General features: G+C 32.2%; 1 long non-coding RNA gene across 1 annotated transcript; it reads left to right on the top strand.

The window, feature by feature from the left end:
• Positions 1 to 2,313: 2,313 nt before the first annotated feature.
• Positions 2,314 to 5,232, top strand: LOC123534949 (uncharacterized). The gene is made up of 4 exons (XR_006683109.2): positions 2,314 to 2,417; positions 3,108 to 3,204; positions 3,576 to 3,646; positions 4,689 to 5,232. It is a non-coding gene; the product is annotated as an uncharacterized LOC123534949 (long non-coding RNA).
• Positions 5,233 to 9,738: the final 4,506 nt, after the last annotated feature.

Raw genomic sequence — 9,738 nt, 5'->3', positions numbered from 1 at the left:
CGGCGTTGTGACGAGTACCGATTAGGACCTTGTTAAAACAGTAAAAAAATGAAAAACCAGTTACAGGAAACCTTTATCAATTTGAATTCCTTCAGCATCTTCTAAAATTCCGTACGATACGCTAGGCATCTGTTTTTGCTCACTAGGCTCATTTTGTATGTAATTGTTCTTTATTGTCTTTAAGAAGACAGAAAATGTTGTAAGACATCTAAAATTAAATGCAAAATGTACGTGGAAAAGTAGTGTTTCAGTCAATTATTTACAGTGCGATTGTTATATTCCATTACTGAAAACTGTGAAACTTGTATTTTCCCGAGACAAATTTAAGCTATTGCCAGAACGATAGATAAGACAACTTTCTTGCATCCTCTCCCCCTTTACTTTTAGTAAGTTTTCATGGCTCCCCTTTGTTTTGGCAGCCGAATCCTAAGACGTTACTTGATTGTTTTTTTCCTACTTGTGTGGGTGCGTTTGTATTCTTGTGAGTCTATAACGGTGCCCTACTGTTTTCTTATGTGGTGCTTGTTCGTTTTTCTATGTTATTCAGTTTATCGTAGCTGTATGTTTATCTTTGGTACATGAGTGTCTGCGCTATTGTGGTTTACGTTGTAGTGCGATTGTTTCTAAAGAACATGGCATTCCCTTGTATATTCGTCCTTGTTCTACTTTCCCCTTCGGTCCCCCCCCTCCGACCCCATTTCGCCCTTTACTATTTCCTTCCCCTCCATCAATATTTAGCAGGAGTTAATATGTACTTGTTGGATGTTTGAAGCAAGCCGTCTGAAATATTTTTCCATTACAGCTTCTTTTTGTTGTTGGCTAATGTGTGGCTCTAGGGCTGTGATTTTGGTGCTCTGTGCTTCCGAGAAATCTACCCTTACCTATTATCTTTTGAAATCCACCGTGTGTAGGCCAAGCGATGGTGTCTAATTGCAGAGGTATTAACATAAATACCTTTAATCTTATTATGTTGCACAGATAAATGTATATACAACATTTATTTGCTACTGTATTAACGTTAGGATGTGAGAATGTTTTTCTCATTTTATCCGTTACGTGTGTAATTTCAGCGCATGTGTTGAAAACGTCCGCTCAATTACGTTCTCTATAGAGAAGAATGGAATGAGCGAAAATAACATGTTTGTTTTGATTTAAATGGTTTTGGAACAAGCGGGAAAAAATTAAAAATGTATTTTATAGAGGCAAATATCTCAGACCAAGCATGTGAAATATTCATTTTTCTTCCTATTTTGTATTAAATATGTTCATGAACATGCTGCTTTACGGTCATTAAATCTGAAACTATAATATTATGAGGCTATGATCACAGAGAACAAGGAAATATGACGACATCGATGTCATGTACGTGGATACCTAATGTGCTTGTCTTACGGAACTTGAAACCTAATTTAATGAATGTAATACAATGCATAAGGCAATCCTTTATAAGCATTTAACTCTGCAAAAGAAGCAGGCATGATTCATGAGAGGTAATGTGCAAGCCCTTGCCTTCGTAAAATGTTTAATAATTCCAGCTTCTACCCATGCCCAATTAATCTGATCTAAAATTTATAAATAAACCGGCCCTACAATTAACTTAAAATACGCTTAGAAAATTCATATTGATGATAATTCTAAACTGTTTAAATCCGAATCAATATAACTGGAGAAAAACAAACGTTCGTTGTACCACTCTTTGAGTTCAGTTATGAATATTTATGAACAGTTTATAAATATAGTGTTTCCCGTAAGTTCCGATGCAGAAATTAACAGTTTTCGAAATGATTTCGTTCTTTTTTCGCTTTTATCTACTTCGGAGCGCAAAGTTCAACAAACAAAGATTTGGTGTTGCCCGACCCAAGCCTTGTAAGGGCAGGTGGGTGATGTTTGAAGTGTTGCCTAATCCAATCCTTGGCAAGGCAGGTGGGTGATGTTTGAGGTGTTGCCTAATCTAAGCCTTGGCAAGGTAGGTGGGTGATGTTTGATAGATCATTTTCTCTGTTACGTCAATGACTGTGTGCATTAAACCTAGTCTTTTACGGTTGGTATAGAGCAGGAGATGACAGCATTTACAGTTTGCCTATAAACAAACACCATGCCATTTGTACAGAATACGACTCAATAAAATTTTTTAAGTGAACACATTTTATCTCAAGTATAAGAATAAAAAACATTCAACGTTTCCGATGAGATCAGCCTCCCAATTAAATGAACAAAAGTCTGCGTTATGATGATCTCTCTTAAGAACAGTTATTATGATATAGGCATTTAACTAGAGCATTTCATTTTCAAGGGAAATAATAGTGGTCTGACCGTATTATTTTGAAAATCACATTTGAGTTTTTTTACATGCGCACCGGTACAATTTTGTGGGGGAAGCAAAAGTTTGTGGAAAATTGTGTTCTTTTATAAACAAGGTAAGTTGACAGTCTTTGATGAAATATATAATATGTGATAGCTGACACATAGAAGAATGTTTTGGTTTATATTTATTGTACAGGTTTTGTGAAAATAAAGAGACAGCTGGGGAATTCTGTAAATTTCTTCTTATATGCAAATGAGGTGAAAATGTATTGAAATGAATAGATCAGAAGTGTGTGCCTTTCCAGTAAGTTTTTCCCTACCTTTGACGATAGTTATTAAATAGTATAGACATCAACCTCTCTGTTGATATCAGTACCTACAATTTTCAGCCTGTGATTAGCTGTGGAAACTTGGGACTTCCTTTTATTAAAGATAAAAATAGATCTAAGCTATAATTAGACTAAAGTTTGTTTCAGTATAACAGCAGCTAGGGAACCCTTACATACTGTCAAATATTCTTTAATTTGCAAGGAAATATAATGCATTTTCAAGTGCTTGCTGTTTCTTATGTTGTGCACACTTGATATAGGTCAATATCAGCTATCATTTTACTGAGGTTTGAAGATTTTTATAAAAAGAAATTACCTCCCTTTTTAAATATATTTTTTCCTTCATTTTTGGATTTGATAATTACTTCCCTTTACTTTTTAGCAATAATATATCAGGTTGCATTTAATTAACTCCCTTTATTTAACATGTAAAAATTCTTTTGTGTAATGACTTTAATTATTTATACATTTCAGTTTCAGTTCCTGATACATGCTGTTGCAGCCTTTGGCCAGTTTGGGAGCTGTTGAAATATCGGACATTATATCCACAAAGATACTACATGGATCAGTGGTATATTTTGTTATACATCAAGTTCATGATGGCATTAATGATTTCATTGAAGTTAAAATGTACCATACATTGCTTTTCTGGCAGTCATGCTGATGTGACATCTGAACAGTTACTGTTACTTTTTCATAATCCGGTTCATGATATTTTTTAATGTTTTACAATAATTGCAGTCTTTTACAATATTAAATGCAGTTTTCATTTTCATTAATGATTTTAATTAGGAACATAAAGTAAGTTTTGATATATTTTATTTTTATTAATGTTATTATTTAAGGTCAATTAATAGAAAAATTCTCTATGAAATGTATGGTCCATGTTTTAATGCAAAAAAGAAGAAATGAATAATTATTTTATATAATTTTCATTTTCAGTTTTGATTGTGTGTACAGTTGCTTGACCCTATGGCATCCACAGATGTTACCATTTTGAATAAATGCAGGGGGTATTATGCTTTTATATGTTAAACAAAGTTCTCATAGCATTTATGTGCTGTATGACTGCATACTTCTGAAACAGTTGTACAAGTCAGCTATAAGACTGTGACATTCCTGACAATATGTGAACCTACTGGACTTTAAGTCAGCATGGCATAAACATTGATTTTCTGTAGCTGTGTGTATTTCTCAATTTAATGGTTTACTAAGTACATATCTCCATTTAAGATAATATTGATAGACCTGTTTTAGTAATAATGTGTGACTCCTCTGTAATGTAAACATTGTAAAAATAGAAAGAAAATTTACTTTGATAACAAACATTGAAATATTGTCTGTAAGTAATGACATGGCACTCATTAATCTTCGTCAATATTTTCGGACGTTTTTGTTAATTTACGCAATATTTGTATTTTGAAATTATCTATATTACTAAACACTAACAGATACAGTTATCGGATGAATGGTGGTGCAGTGGAAAGGTGTCTGACTTCGAAGCATGTTACTACGGGTTCGAAAATCACAATAAATAATTTTTGGTATAGTGTGATTTTATCGATGCCTGTTTTATTGTTACACTGTTTTATGCATTATATTTTAATTGTTTCTCTTAAGTATTTATTTTCGGGAAACGTTGGTGACAAGCACTTTGTATGTTTGTATAAGATCCTTCTAAAACCATTTTATTTCATTTTTTCTACAACGGTTAAATATGATAACATTGTACGACTTGAACCAACAACCCTGAGCATGGCAGCTAAACGCTTTGTCGGCACAGCTACTTGCACATGTGACATTACGTTATCAAGAAATTATATATATCTTATAGTTATTCATGTTCGGACACCGAGAATTAATTTACGGAAATAAACGGAATATTCATGAGTGCCAGGTCAATACTTACGGACAATACAAATTCTTCACTATATTGTATCAGTCAGAAAAAAGCACAAAGAACTTTTATATCAATAAGATAAAGGCAATTATATTTAGATGCTTTAGTGTTGATTACCTAGAAAGTGTGTGAATTAATGTTTTACAATATTTCAGAACTTGAAGACAATAGTTAAGTGGATTGAAGATAAAAGTAACAGATATAATTAAGGTAAATTATAGTGTAAAAAAACATTGCCAGCTTTGCACATCACAAAGGCAACATTTATATTTAAGTGTGCAGCTTCTGTGTTCTGTTAAGCTGATTGAAATTTATATGAAATGATGAGAAACAATACTTTTAACTTTGATAATTTTTCACGTAATGTCTTCAAGACTGACAATTTTTTCTTTGGTATAAAATGATTAAAGCAGTTTTGTATTACATTAAAATACATGTATGGCTGCATAGTTGCCTAAAATTCAATGTAAAATTATGAACAAAGAAATTCTAAGTTAGAGAATCTTAAGTTGTTTCTCTTCATTTAGCTTGGTTAAAAGAGATGGAGTGTGAAAATTATTTCATTGTCATTCAAAGAATAGTTCACATATTCTACTCGCCCTTGCTTCGCCGTCACCTCTTGGTTAAGTTTTGCATGCAAGTACATGCGGCTATGATTTAAAGGCATATACCTTTGTAACTTATTTTTAGCCCATCTGAGCCAAAATAGCTTCAATTTGTCTCGGGAAAATACAAGTTTCACAGTTTTCAGTAATGGAATATAACAATCGCACTGTAAATAATTGACTGAAACACTACTTTTCCACGTACATTTTGCATTTAATTTTAGATGTCTTACAACATTTTCTGTCTTCTTAAAGACAATAAAGAACAATTACATACAAAATGAGCCTAGTGAGCAAAAACAGATGCCTAGCGTATCGTACGGAATTTTAGAAGATGCTGAAGGAATTCAAATTGATAAAGGTTTCCTGTAACTGGTTTTTCATTTTTTTACTGTTTTAACAAGGTCTTAATCGGTACTCGTCACAACGCCGGGAAAAGAAGCAGATTTAGTATTTCTCTAAACAAATCTAAAAATTTAAAAATATTATATATATATATATATATATATATATATATATATATATATCGGATGAAATTCAGCTCAGTTTATTATAAGTGCCGACAGGCCTAACCAGCGCGGTAGCCATCAGGTCTAGGCGTGTTATTGAACACTAGCTTTTCAATTTCAGTGCTCAAAGAAGAGGTCAACATTAAGGCTTATTCGTGTTTAAATTTCATCGTGGATGTAGTTTTGACATTTTGGTAGAAGCAAATGAGGAGAAAGTTGTATTTGATGGAGCAAAAGTCATTTGTACTATGAGTAGTAGTGCTAGGTCACAGAAGTATAATTTTGATGTGATTTTGTAGTAAACAAATGTGAAAAATCTCCCTTACAAGAAAATAATCCCTACTTTTCTTTACTTTTCTTTCCATTTTATTCCAGTTTTATGATAGTTCTTCAACCTGAGACAGGGAGTTGTACTCTGAACGTCTGTGTATGCTGTAATTCAGTTGCCAGTTCCATATAAAAACATACATCTTTAATCACCAATTGTACAGTTGTAACAGCCATGTTCTGAATAAAGACGATATCTATGTATATGAGGGTCCCGTATTACTGCTACAAAATTCTTCATTTTCGTATGAAATAGTTTCCCCCAAAGTCAAGATGTCGTACCGCTTACTTAGCATTGGCAATATCTGCCAGAATCTATCTTAATGTAAATATAATTTATCAGACATCTGTCAAAAATTCTTTAAAACAGAATAATTATTTATTTGGGACTGTCTAGGGTTCGGACGCTTGGAACAAAGTCATTAGAACATCGTCATAAAAGAAATAGATCAGGCTTACGTAAACGAAATATAAAGGGCCTCCACGTGTATGAAGTAGAAAATGGAAGGATATCTATATGTACACTGTTCTGACTAAATATTGCATTTTCATGCCAACTAATTCCTTTAGTTTTCTTTACCAGCTTGTAGATCAAAGCTATATTTTTATAATGTTATCTGTTTTACAAACGAATATCATTATTTCTCTTAATGTCTATAGCAGGGGCCTCCGTGGCCGAGTGGCTAAAGTCGCTGGCTTCAAATCACTTGTCGATGTATCACTCGGGGCGTTGAATTCTTCATGTGAAGAAGCCAATAAGCTGGCTTACGGAAGTTCGGTGGTTCTACCCAGGTGCCCGCTCGTGATGAAGTAATACACGGAGGGGCCTTCTTCCACCATCAAAGCTAGAAAGCTCATGTTTATAACTTTTCATATCTATGTTGTACAATACAGTATGCTTTATTTACAGTAACTGTCAATCTTTTTATATGCACTGTAAATAATGCAGTGAGTCAAGTTTTGTTGAGAAAATTTTTTTAAAGCAGCTTCTGTAATCTGAATTTTTATGTAGTTTTTGGTAATTTATGTCTGGTAAATATATATATGTTTGCATCTTATGTTAAAGCATAATGGTATGTTCATCAAGTCTTGACTCAATAATAGATTATTGAACTGTTTTATTCATTTTTGCCATAAGTCACATTTACTGTATAATAGCAATACAATAAGTTTTGTAACATGTTATATTATCTGCATTTTCAAAGAAAAATCTGGCTTTTAGATTAGGTCTATGCAGACAGATGGGCCGATGGACGGAATAATGTTAACCTTTTCATTTATTCAATATTATAGCAAGTATTTCACCTAGGACCTTGAAACTTCATAAGTATTTTGGTTTTAAAGTGTATATGACCCCAAATTATTTAAGGGTCACTGGGTCAAAGGTCAAGGTCACAGGGACTTGTGTGTGTAAACCTTATTTCACTCAGTATTGGGACAAGTATTTCACCTAGGACTTTGAAACTTCATACATATGTTAGTCTTGATGTGTACATGACCCCTAGGGATTTTAGGGCCACTGGGTCAGAGGTTAAGGTTACAGGTACATGAACATAGAAAATGGTTTCCGTTCAGTATCTGAAAAGTATTTCACAAAGGACATTGAAATTTCATATGTAGGTCTTATGTGTACCTGACCCAATTGATTTAGGGTCAAATGTCAAGGTCACAGGGGTATAAAAATTGAAAATGTTTTGGTTTTCTAGTTTTATTTTTACACTAATACATTTATTTCATTTTGTATCTGTTCATTTCTATTTTTACTTTTTCACTTAAAAGCTTAATGTGTGTATATAGAGAATCTGTCATTATCTTTCGGTTAAGATCAGAAAATCCCAACCCGAGTGCGCTCCGCTCAAGTGTTAAACGAGGCTGGGCCGAGTTTAAGACTTGAGCGATGCGCCCGAGGGTTGGGATTTCCGATCTTCACCGGACACCAATGATGGATTCTATTTCTCACTTACCACAACAGAAACAATAAAAACAAGCATAAAATTATAAAACTATTTAAAACGCGGGAAATTGATGTCCGTAAGCAGAAGTGACGTCGTGACATTTCAATGACGCACAATAACAAAGTTCCGTTTTAGTTTTATCGTTTGTAGAGTAACGGTACGTTCTTATCATAAAGTAATGAATTTTGAATCGAGAAATACACTATAAGGAACGGAGAGAAAAGATAAAGGTACCTGATTTTTAATTATTTTACATAAATAATATGTATATTCAGTGCATGAAGTAGTCCGTCACAGGAGTCTGGGATAACCCATGTGAGATAAGATTTTCCAGCATTTCTAAAAATAGAGATTTTTCTGTCCGATAAGTGAGAAATGATACTCTAGAATAGTGATGTTTGTTTTTTTTTCATAAAACAACAGTGTTTTCTGTGTGAGCTTTGTCACATGCATTCTAGTTCTATAGTTGGAGATTTACCCAGTCATTTAGAACTTATACTGTCTGTGATTCATTTTTTTAATAATGCATAAAATATCAAGATTATGCTTAGGTGAAGTTATATAAAAGTTGTAGATTGTTAAAGCAGTTCAGCAGTTTTGACCACAACTTAATTGATATTTCATTCAAACAGGTTTGGCACATTATTATCTCATTGAACTATACATTTACTTAATGTAGTCTAATCTAATCTAGAATGATGTTCCACAACTTTTCATTATATTTTGTATTGTTTTGATATCTCGGCATATAATGACTAACATCAAAAAAAAATTGGTATTTTACAATTTGGCTGGTATAAATGTGTTTTTGTTTATAATTATGTTTTATTTAATTATAACCAGAGTAATAAAGAAATTTACATTTTTAATTATCTCATTATTTGAAATTAGTAAAGTACATATTAATAAAAAAATATATATATAAAAAAGCAAATTAATGTTGATGGAATTTTCTGTATCAACATTTCAAAAAGAAACTTGATATATACAGTCTTAGTAGTACATATATTTACTTCTTTAGATATGTTTCAGTGATATGAGAATAACAACATAATAAATACTTTTTGTTTTTTGTTTTCATAAGCTTATATTGAAATCATTAACTTGAAAAATATTTTATCTCACTGCTTTAATATTTTGAACATTCGCAACAAGGCTCAACATTATTATTGTGTGTACATTGCATTCATGTGTGATGAATGTTTTTATGGTATTATTTACTATAGTATATGTTTTTCATCATACCTTGGATTTAAAGATATACATAGTTACTTTTCAGAAAATAAAGGTCAACATATTGACAGATTAAAATGCAATCTGAGAAAGCTTAAGTGATAAAAAGGGAGGTAATTCCGTTATAAAATTGTGTTGACTATATATGGTACAAATAATAAAGGGAGGTAATAAAATATTGTGAAGTTCATTGTCTTTATTTCTTTGATTAGTTAAATAATTGTTTTACTTGTAAATTAGTTACATATAAAGATGACTTAAAATGTGTACCCATCTTGAAGGAAAATAAAAATAGGTGCTTGATGCCCTTGTACTGTTAAGTAGTTTCTGGATTTGTTTACATTCCATGTCTGAATGAAATAAAGAAACAGACTTTAATGAGGGTATCCCGGGAAAATACCCAAGTTTATTTATATTTCAGCAAATTTGATGAGATAGTCATTCAGGAGTTGTCTATCCTATTTCCAAAAATGTTATGGGGACCAATTTTTTCGGAGTAAATATCTCATTTAAAAAATAAGACACAACATTTTCATATTGTGATTATATTATTTGATGCACTTGGCATTATATATT

This window comes from Mercenaria mercenaria, chromosome 12 (assembly GCF_021730395.1).
Source record: "Mercenaria mercenaria strain notata chromosome 12, MADL_Memer_1, whole genome shotgun sequence".
NCBI lineage: Eukaryota > Metazoa > Mollusca > Bivalvia > Venerida > Veneridae > Mercenaria > Mercenaria mercenaria.
The sequence above is the reverse complement of the archived record's forward strand: the minus strand, read 5'-3'. Positions and strand labels throughout refer to the sequence as shown.